Here is a 9898-nt window from a genome sequence, read left to right as displayed (position 1 = left end):
AAACGGTCAAAAAACACTTTTGGGCCTAGGAGCGCCGGGAAACATTCTAAAAACATGTCAGGACTCTCGGCACAGTCCAAATATGCCAAAAAAGTGTACTTTTGAGAAAAGTCAATTTTTGAATTTTTTGTAAGGGGGGGTGCTTACGCATTTTTTCAAAATTTCAAAAATGGTCAAAAAACACTTTTGGGCCACGGAGCCCCGGGAAACGTTCCAAAAACATGTCAGGACTCTCGGCAGAGCCCAAATATCCCAAAAAAGTGTACTTTTGAGAAAAGTCAATTTTTGACTTTTTTGTAAGGGGGGGGGGGGGGGTGCTTACGCATTTTTTCAAAATTTCAAAAATGGTCAAAAAACACTTTTGGGCCAAGGAGCGCCGGGAAACGTTCCAAAAACATGTCATGACTCTCGGCAGAGCCCAAATATCCCAAAAAAGTGTACTTTTGAGAAAAGTCCATTTTTGACTTTTTTGTAAGGGGGGGTGCTTACGCATTTTTTCAAAATTTCAAAAATGGTCAAAAAATACTTTTGGGCCAAGGAGCGCCAGGAAACGTTCCAAAAACATGTCAGGACTCTCGGCACAGCCCAAATATGCCAAAAAAGTGTACTTTTGAGAAAAGTCAATTTTTGAATTTTTTGTAAGGGGGTGTGCTTATGCATTTTTTCAAAATTTCAAAAACGGTCAAAAAATACTTTTGGGCCAAGGAGCGCCGGGAAACGTTCCAAAAACATGTCAGGACTCTCGGCAGAGCCCACATATCCCAAAAAAGTGTACTTTTGAGAAAAGTCAATTTTTGACTTTTTTGTAAGGGGGGGTGCTTACGCATTTTTTCAAAATTTCAAAAACGGTCAAAAAATACTTTTGGGCCAAGGAGCGCCGGGAAACGTTCCAAAAATATGTCAGGACTCTCGGCACAGCCAAAATATGCCAAAAAAGTTGACTTTTTAGAAAAGTCAATTTTTGACTTTTTTGTAAGAGGGGGTGCTTACGCAATTTTTCAAAATTTCAAAAATGGTCAAAAAACACTTTTGGGCCAAGGAGCGCCAGGAAACGTTCCAAAAACATGTCAGGACTCTCGGCAGAGCCCAAATATCCCAAAAAAGTGTACTTTTGAGAAAAGTCAATTTTTGACTTTTTTGTAAGGGGGGGGGGGTGCTTACGCATTTTTTCAAAATTTCAAAAATGGTCAAAAAACACTTTTGGGCCAAGGAGCGCCAGGAAACGTTCCAAAAACATGTCAGGACTCTCGGCAGAGCCCAAATATGCCAAAAAAGTTGACTTTTTAGAAAAGTCAATTTTTGACTTTTTTGTAAGAGGGGGTGCTTACGCAATTTTTCAAAATTTCAAAAATGGTCAAAAAACACTTTTGGTCCAAGGAGCGCCAGGAAACGTTCCAAAAACATGTCAGGACTCTCGGCAGAGCCCAAATATCCCAAAAAAGTGTACTTTTGAGAAAAGTCCATTTTTGACTTTTTTGTAAGGGGGGGTGCTTACGCATTTTTTCAAAATTTCAAAAACGGTCAAAAAATACTTTTGGGCCAAGGAGCGCCAGGAAACGTTCCAAAAACATGTCAGGACTCTCGGCAGAGCCCAAATATGCCAAAAAAGTTGACTTTTTAGAAAAGTCAATTTTTGACTTTTTTGTAAGGGGGGTGCTTACGCATTTTTTAAAAATTTCAAAAACGGTCAAAAAATACTTTTGGGCCAAGGAGCGCCGGGAAACGTTCCAAAAACATGTCAGGACTCTCGGCAGAGCCCAAATATGCCAAAAAAGTTGACTTTTTAGAAAAGTCAATTTTTGACTTTTTTGTAAGGGGGGGTGCTTACGCATTTTTTCAAAATTTCAAAAACGGTCAAAAAATACTTTTGGGCCAAGGAGCGCCGGGAAACATTCCAAAAACATGTCAGGACTCTCGGCAGAGCCCAAATATGCCAAAAAAGTTGACTTTTTAGAAAAGTCAATTTTTGACTTTTTTGTAAGGGGGGGGTGCTTACGCATTTTTTCAAAATTTCAAAAACGGTCAAAAAATACTTTTGGGCCAAGGAGCACCGGGAAACGTTCTAAAAACATGTCAGGAATCTCGGCACAGCCCACATATCCCAAAAAAGTTTACTTTTGAGAAAATTCAATTTTTGACTGTATTGTAAGGGGGGGTGCTTACGCAATTTTTCAAAATTTCAAAAACGGTCAAAAAACACTTTTGGGCCTAGGAGCGCCGGGAAACATTCTAAAAACATGTCAGGACTCTCGGCACAGTCCAAATATGCCAAAAAAGTGTACTTTTGAGAAAAGTCAATTTTTGAATTTTTTGTAAGGGGGGGTGCTTACGCATTTTTTCAAAATTTCAAAAATGGTCAAAAAACACTTTTGGGTCAAGGAGCGCCGGGAAACGTTCCAAAAACATGTCAGGACTCTCGGCAGAGCCCAAATATCCCAAAAAAGTGCACTTTTGAGAAAAGTCAATTTTTGACTTTTTTGTAAGGGGGGGGTGCTTACGCATTTTTTCAAAATTTTAAAAACGGTCAAAAAATACTTTTGGGGCAAGGAGCGCCGGGAAACGTTCCAAAAACATGTCAGGACTCTCGGCAGAGCCCAAATATGCCAAAAGAGTTGACTTTTTAGAAAAGTCAATTTTTGACTTTTTTGTAAGGGGGGGGTGCTTACGCATTTTTTCAAAATTTCAAAAACGGTCAAAAAATACTTTTGGGCCAAGGAGCGCCGGGAAACGTTCCAAAAACATGTCAGGACTTTCGGCACAGCCCAAATATCCCAAAAAAGTTTACTTTTAAGAAAATTCAATTTTTGACTTTTTTGTAAGGGGGGGTGCTTACGCAATTTTTCAAAATTTCTAAAACGGTCAAAAAACACTTTTGGGCCTAGGAGCGCCGGGAAACATTCTAAAAACATGTCAGGACTCTCGGCACAGCTCAAATATGCCAAAAAAGTGTACTTTTGAGAAAAGTCAATTTTTGAATTTTTTGTAAGAAGGGGTTCTAACGCATTTTTTCAAAATGTCAAAAATGGTCAAAAAACACTTTTGGGCCACGGAGCCCCGGGAAACGTTCCAAAAACATGTCAGGACTCTCGGCAGAGCCCAAATATCCCAAAAAAGTGTACTTTTGAGAAAAGTCAATTTTTGACTTTTTTGTAAGGGGGGGGGGGGGGGGGGTGCTTACGCATTTTTTCAAAATTTCAAAAATGGTCAAAAAACACTTTTGGGCCAAGGAGCGCCGGGAAACGTTCCAAAAACATGTCATGACTCTCGGCAGAGCCCAAATATCCCAAAAAAGTGTACTTTTGAGAAAAGTCCATTTTTGACTTTTTTGTAAGGGGGGGTGCTTACGCATTTTTTCAAAATTTCAAAAATGGTCAAAAAATACTTTTGGGCCAAGGAGCGCCAGGAAACGTTCCAAAAACATGTCAGGACTCTCGGCACAGCCCAAATATGCCAAAAAAGTGTACTTTTGAGAAAAGTCAATTTTTGAATTTTTTGTAAGGGGGTGTGCTTATGCATTTTTTCAAAATTTCAAAAACGGTCAAAAAATACTTTTGGGCCAAGGAGCGCCGGGAAACGTTCCAAAAACATGTCAGGACTCTCGGCAGAGCCCACATATCCCAAAAAAGTGTACTTTTGAGAAAAGTCAATTTTTGACTTTTTTGTAAGGGGGGGTGCTTACGCATTTTTTCAAAATTTCAAAAACGGTCAAAAAATACTTTTGGGCCAAGGAGCGCCGGGAAACGTTCCAAAAATATGTCAGGACTCTCGGCACAGCCCAAATATGCCAAAAAAGTTGACTTTTTAGAAAAGTCAATTTTTGACTTTTTTGTAAGAGGGGGTGCTTACGCAATTTTTCAAAATTTCAAAAATGGTCAAAAAACACTTTTGGGCCAAGGAGCGCCAGGAAACGTTCCAAAAACATGTCAGGACTCTCGGCAGAGCCCAAATATCCCAAAAAAGTGTACTTTTGAGAAAAGTCAATTTTTGACTTTTTTGTAAGGGGGGGGGGTGCTTACGCATTTTTTCAAAATTTCAAAAATGGTCAAAAAACACTTTTGGGCCAAGGAGCGCCAGGAAACGTTCCAAAAACATGTCAGGACTCTCGGCAGAGCCCAAATATGCCAAAAAAGTTGACTTTTTAGAAAAGTCAATTTTTGACTTTTTTGTAAGAGGGGGTGCTTACGCAATTTTTCAAAATTTCAAAAATGGTCAAAAAACACTTTTGGGCCAAGGAGCGCCAGGAAACGTTCCAAAAACATGTCAGGACTCTCGGCAGAGCCCAAATATCCCAAAAAAGTGTACTTTTGAGAAAAGTCCATTTTTGACTTTTTTGTAAGGGGGGGTGCTTACGCATTTTTTCAAAATTTCAAAAACGGTCAAAAAATACTTTTGGGCCAAGGAGCGCCAGGAAACGTTCCAAAAACATGTCAGGACTCTCGGCAGAGCCCAAATATGCCAAAAAAGTTGACTTTTTAGAAAAGTCAATTTTTGACTTTTTTGTAAGGGGGGTGCTTACGCATTTTTTAAAAATTTCAAAAACGGTCAAAAAATACTTTTGGGCCAAGGAGCGCCGGGAAACGTTCCAAAAACATGTCAGGACTCTCGGCAGAGCCCAAATATGCCAAAAAAGTTGACTTTTTAGAAAAGTCAATTTTTGACTTTTTTCTAAGGGGGGGTGCTTACGCATTTTTTCAAAATTTCAAAAACGGTCAAAAAATACTTTTGGGCCAAGGAGCGCCGGGAAACATTCCAAAAACATGTCAGGACTCTCGGCAGAGCCCAAATATGCCAAAAAAGTTGACTTTTTAGAAAAGTCAATTTTTGACTTTTTTGTAAGGGGGGGTGCTTACGCATTTTTTCAAAATTTCAAAAACGGTCAAAAAATACTTTTGGGCCAAGGAGCACCGGGAAACGTTCTAAAAACATGTCAGGAATCTCGGCACAGCCCACATATCCCAAAAAAGTTTACTTTTGAGAAAATTCAATTTTTGACTGTATTGTAAGGGGGGGTGCTTACGCAATTTTTCAAAATTTCAAAAACGGTCAAAAAACACTTTTGGGCCTAGGAGCGCCGGGAAACATTCTAAAAACATGTCAGGACTCTCGGCACAGTCCAAATATGCCAAAAAAGTGTACTTTTGAGAAAAGTCAATTTTTGAATTTTTTGTAAGGGGGGGTGCTTACGCATTTTTTCAAAATTTCAAAAATGGTCAAAAAACACTTTTGGGCCAAGGAGCGCCGGGAAACGTTCCAAAAACATGTCAGGACTCTCGGCAGAGCCCAAATATCCCAAAAAAGTGTACTTTTTTGTAATGGGGGGTGCTTATGCAATTTTTTAAAATTTCAAAAACGGTCAAAAAACACTTTTGGGCCTAGGAGCGCCGGGAAACGTTCTAAAAACATGTCAGGACTCTTGGCACAGCCCAAATATGCCAAAAAAGTGTACTTTTGAGAAAAGTCCATTTTTGAATTTTTTGTAAGGGGGGGGTGCTTACTCATTTTTTCAAAATTTCAAAAATGGTCAAAAAACACTTTTGGGCCAAGGAGCGCCGGGAAACGTTCTAAAAACATGTCAGGACTCTCGGCACAGTCCAAATATGCCAAAAAACTGTACTTTTGAGAAAAGTCAATTTTTGAATTTTTTGTAAGGGGAGGTGCTTACGGATTTTTTCAAAATTTCAAAAATGGTCAAAAAACACTTTTGGGCCAAGGAGCGCCGGGAAACGTTCCAAAAACATGTCAGGACTCTCGGCAGAGCCCAAATATCCCAAAAAAGTGTACTTTTGAGAAAAGCCAATTTTTGACTTTTTTGTAAGGGGGGGTGCTTACGCATTTTTTCAAAATTTCTAAAACGGTCAAAAAATACTTTTGGGCCAAGGAGCGCCGGGAAACGTTCCAAAAACATGTCAGGACTCTCGGCAGAGCCCAAATATGCCAAAAAAGTTGACTTTTTTGTAATGGGGGGTGCTTATGCAATTTTTTAAAATTTCAAAAACGGTCAAAAAATACTTTTGGGCCAAGGAGCGCCGGGAAACGTTCCAAAAACATGTCAGGACTCTCGGCACAGCTCAAATATCCCATAAAAGTTTACTTTTGAGAAAATTCAATTTTTGACTTTTTTGTAAGGGGGGGTGCTTATGCAATTTTTCAAAATTTCAAAAACGGTCAAAAAACACTTTTGGGCCTAGGAGCGCCGGGAAACATTCTAAAAACATGTCAGGACTCTCGGCACAGCCCAAATATGCCAAAAAAGTGTACTTTTGAGAAAAGTCAATTTTTGAATTTTTTGTAAGGGGGGGTGCTTACGCATTTTTTCAAAATTTCAAAAATGGTCAAAAAACACTTTTTGGCCAAGGAGCGCCGGGAAACGTTCCAAAAACATGTCAGGACTCTCGGCAGAGCCCAAATATCCCAAAAAAGTGTACTTTTGAGAAAAGTCAATTTTTGACTTTTTTGTAAGGGGGGGTGCTTACGCATTTTTTCAAAATTTCAAAAACGGTCAAAAAATACTTTTGGGCCAAGGAGCGCCGGGAAACGTTCCAAAAACATGTCAGGACTCTCGGCAGAGTCCAAATATGCCAAAAAAGTTGACTTTTTAGAAAAGTCAATTTTTGACTTTTTTGTAAGGGGGGGGTGCTTACGCATTTTTTCAAAATTTCAAAAACGGTCAAAAAATACTTTTGGGCTAAGGAGCGCCGGGAAACGTTCCAAAAACATGTCAGGACTCTCGGCACAGCCCACATATCCCAAAAAAGTTTACTTTTGAGAAAATTCAATTTTTGACTTTTTTGTAAGGGGGGGTGCTTACGCAATTTTTCAAAATTTCAAAAACGGTCAAAAAACACTTTTGGGCCTAGGAGCGCCGGGAAACATTCTAAAAACATGTCAGGACTCTCGGCACAGCCCAAATATGCCAAAAAAGTGTACTTTTGAGAAAAGTCAATTTTTGAATTTTTTGTAAGGGGGTGTGCTTACGCATTTTTTCAAAATTTCAAAAACGGTCAAAAAATACTTTTGGGCCAAGGAGCGCCAGGAAACGTTCCAAAAACATGTCAGGACTCTCGGCAGAGCCCAAATATGCCAAAAAAGTTGACTTTTTAGAAAAGTCAATTTTTGACTTTTTTTGTAAGGGGGGGTGCTTACGCATTTTTTCAAAATTTCAAAAACGGTCAAAAAATACTTTTGGGCCAAGGAGCGCCGGGAAACGTTCCAAAAACATGTCAGGACTCTCGGCACAGCCCAAATATCCCATAAAAGTTTACTTTTGAGAAAATTCAATTTTTGACTTTTTTGTAAGGGGGGGTGCTTACGCAATTTTTCAAAATTTCAAAAACGGTCAAAAAACACTTTTGGGCCTAGGAGCGCCGGGAAACAATTTAAAAACATGTCAGGACTCTCGGCACAGCCCAAATATGCCAAAAAAGTGTACTTTTGAGAAAAGTCAATTTTTGAATTTTTTGTAAGGGGGGGTGCTTACGCTTTTTTTCAAAATTTCAAAAATGGTCAAAAAACACTTTTGGACAAAGGAGCGCCGGGAAACGTTCCAAAAACATATCAGGACTCTCGGCACATCCCAAATTTGCCAAATAAGTGTACTTTTGAGAAAAGTCAATTTTTGAATTTTTTGTAAGGGGGCGTGCTTACGCAATTTTTCAAAATTTCAAAAATGGTCAAAAAACACTTTTGGGCCAAGGAGCGCCGGGAAACGTTCCAAAAACATGTCAGGACTCTCGGCAGAGCCCACATATCCCAAAAAAGTGTACTTTTGAGAAAAGTCAATTTTTGACTTTTTTGTAAGGGGGGGTGCTTACGCATTTTTTCAAAATTTCAAAAACGGTCAAAAAATACTTTTGGGCCAAGGAGCGCCGGGAAACGTTCCAAAAATATGTCAGGACTCTCGGCAGAGCCCAAATATGCCAAAAAAGTTGACTTTTTAGAAAAGTCAATTTTTGACTTTTTTGTAAGAGGGGGTGCTTACGCAATTTTTCAAAATTTCAAAAATGGTCAAAAAACACTTTTGGGCCTAGGAGCGCCGGGAAACGTTCTAAAAACATGTCAGGACTCTCGGCACAGTCCAAATATGCCAAAAAATTGTACATTTGAGAAAAGTCAATTTTTGAATTTTTTGTAAGGGGGGGTGCTTACGCAATTTTTCAAAATTTCAAAAATGGTCAAAAAACACTTTTGGGCCAAGGAGCGCCGGGAAACGTTCCAAAAACATGTCAGGACTCTCGGCAGAGCCCAAATATCTCAAAATTTGACTTTTTAGAAAAGTCAATTTTTGACTTTTTTGTAAGGGGGGGTGCTTACGCAATTTTTCAAAATTTCAAAAATGGTCAAAAAACACTTTTGGGCCTAGGAGCGCCGGGAAACGTTCTAAAAACATGTCAGGACTCTTGGCACAGTCCAAAAATGCCAAAAAAGTGTACTTTTGAGAAAAGTCCATTTTTGAATTTTTTGTAAGGGGGGGGTGCTTACGCATTTTTTCAAAATTTCAAAAATGGTCAAAAAACACTTTTGGGCCAAGGAGCGCCGGGAAACGTTCTAAAAACATGTCAGGACTCTCGGCACAGTCCAAATATGCCAAAAAAGTGTAGTTTTGAGAAAAGTCAATTTTTGAATTTTTTGTAAGGGGAGGTGCTTACGGATTTTTTCAAAATTTCAAAAATGGTCAAAAAACACTTTTGGGCCAAGGAGCGCCGGGAAACGTTCCAAAAACATGTCAGGACTCTCGGCAGAGCCCAAATATCCCAAAAAAGTGTACTTTTGAGAAAAGCCAATTTTTGACTTTTTTGTAAGGGGGGGTGCTTACGCATTTTTTCAAAATTTCTAAAACGGTCAAAAAATACTTTTGGGCCAAGGAGCGCCGGGAAACGTTCCAAAAACATGTCAGGACTCTCGGCAGAGCCCAAATATGCCAAAAAAGTTGACTTTTTTGTAATGGGGGGTGCTTATGCAATTTTTTAAAATTTCAAAAACGGTCAAAAAATACTTTTGGGCCAAGGAGCGCCGGGAAACGTTCCAAAAACATGTCAGGACTCTCGGCACAGCTCAAATATCCCATAAAAGTTTACTTTTGAGAAAATTCAATTTTTGACTTTTTTGTAAGGGGGGGTGCTTATGCAATTTTTCAAAATTTCTAAAACGGTCAAAAAACACTTTTGGGCCTAGGAGCGCCGGGAAACATTCTAAAAACATGTCAGGACTCTCGGCACAGCCCAAATATGCCAAAAAAGTGTACTTTTGAGAAAAGTCAATTTTTGAATTTTTTGTAAGGGGGGGTGCTTACGCATTTTTTCAAAATTTCAAAAATGGTCAAAAAACACTTTTTGGCCAAGGAGCGCCGGGAAACGTTCCAAAAACATGTCAGGACTCTCGGCAGAGCCCAAATATCCCAAAAAAGTGTACTTTTGAGAAAAGTCAATTTTTGACTTTTTTGTAAGGGGGGGTGCTTACGCATTTTTTCAAAATTTCAAAAACGGTCAAAAAATACTTTTGGGCCAAGGAGCACCGGGAAACGTTCTAAAAACATGTCAGGAATCTCGGCACAGCCCACATATCCCAAAAAAGTTTACTTTTGAGAAAAGTCAATTTTTGACTTTTTTGTAAGGGGGGGGTGCTTACGCATTTTTTCAAAATTTTAAAAACGGTCAAAAAATACTTTTGGGGCAAGGAGCGCCGGGAAACGTTCCAAAAACATGTCAGGACTCTCGGCAGAGCCCAAATATGCCAAAAGAGTTGACTTTTTAGAAAAGTCAATTTTTGACTTTTTTGTAAGGGGGGGTGCTTACGCATTTTTTCAAAATTTCAAAAACGGTCAAAAAATACTTTTGGGCCAAGGAGCGCCGGGAAACGTTCCAAAAACATGTCAGGACTTTCGGCACAGCCCAAATATCCC

This window comes from Corythoichthys intestinalis, chromosome 18 (assembly GCF_030265065.1).
Source record: "Corythoichthys intestinalis isolate RoL2023-P3 chromosome 18, ASM3026506v1, whole genome shotgun sequence".
Classification (NCBI taxonomy): Eukaryota; Metazoa; Chordata; class Actinopteri; order Syngnathiformes; family Syngnathidae; genus Corythoichthys; species Corythoichthys intestinalis.
This window is presented reverse-complemented; position numbering follows the sequence as displayed.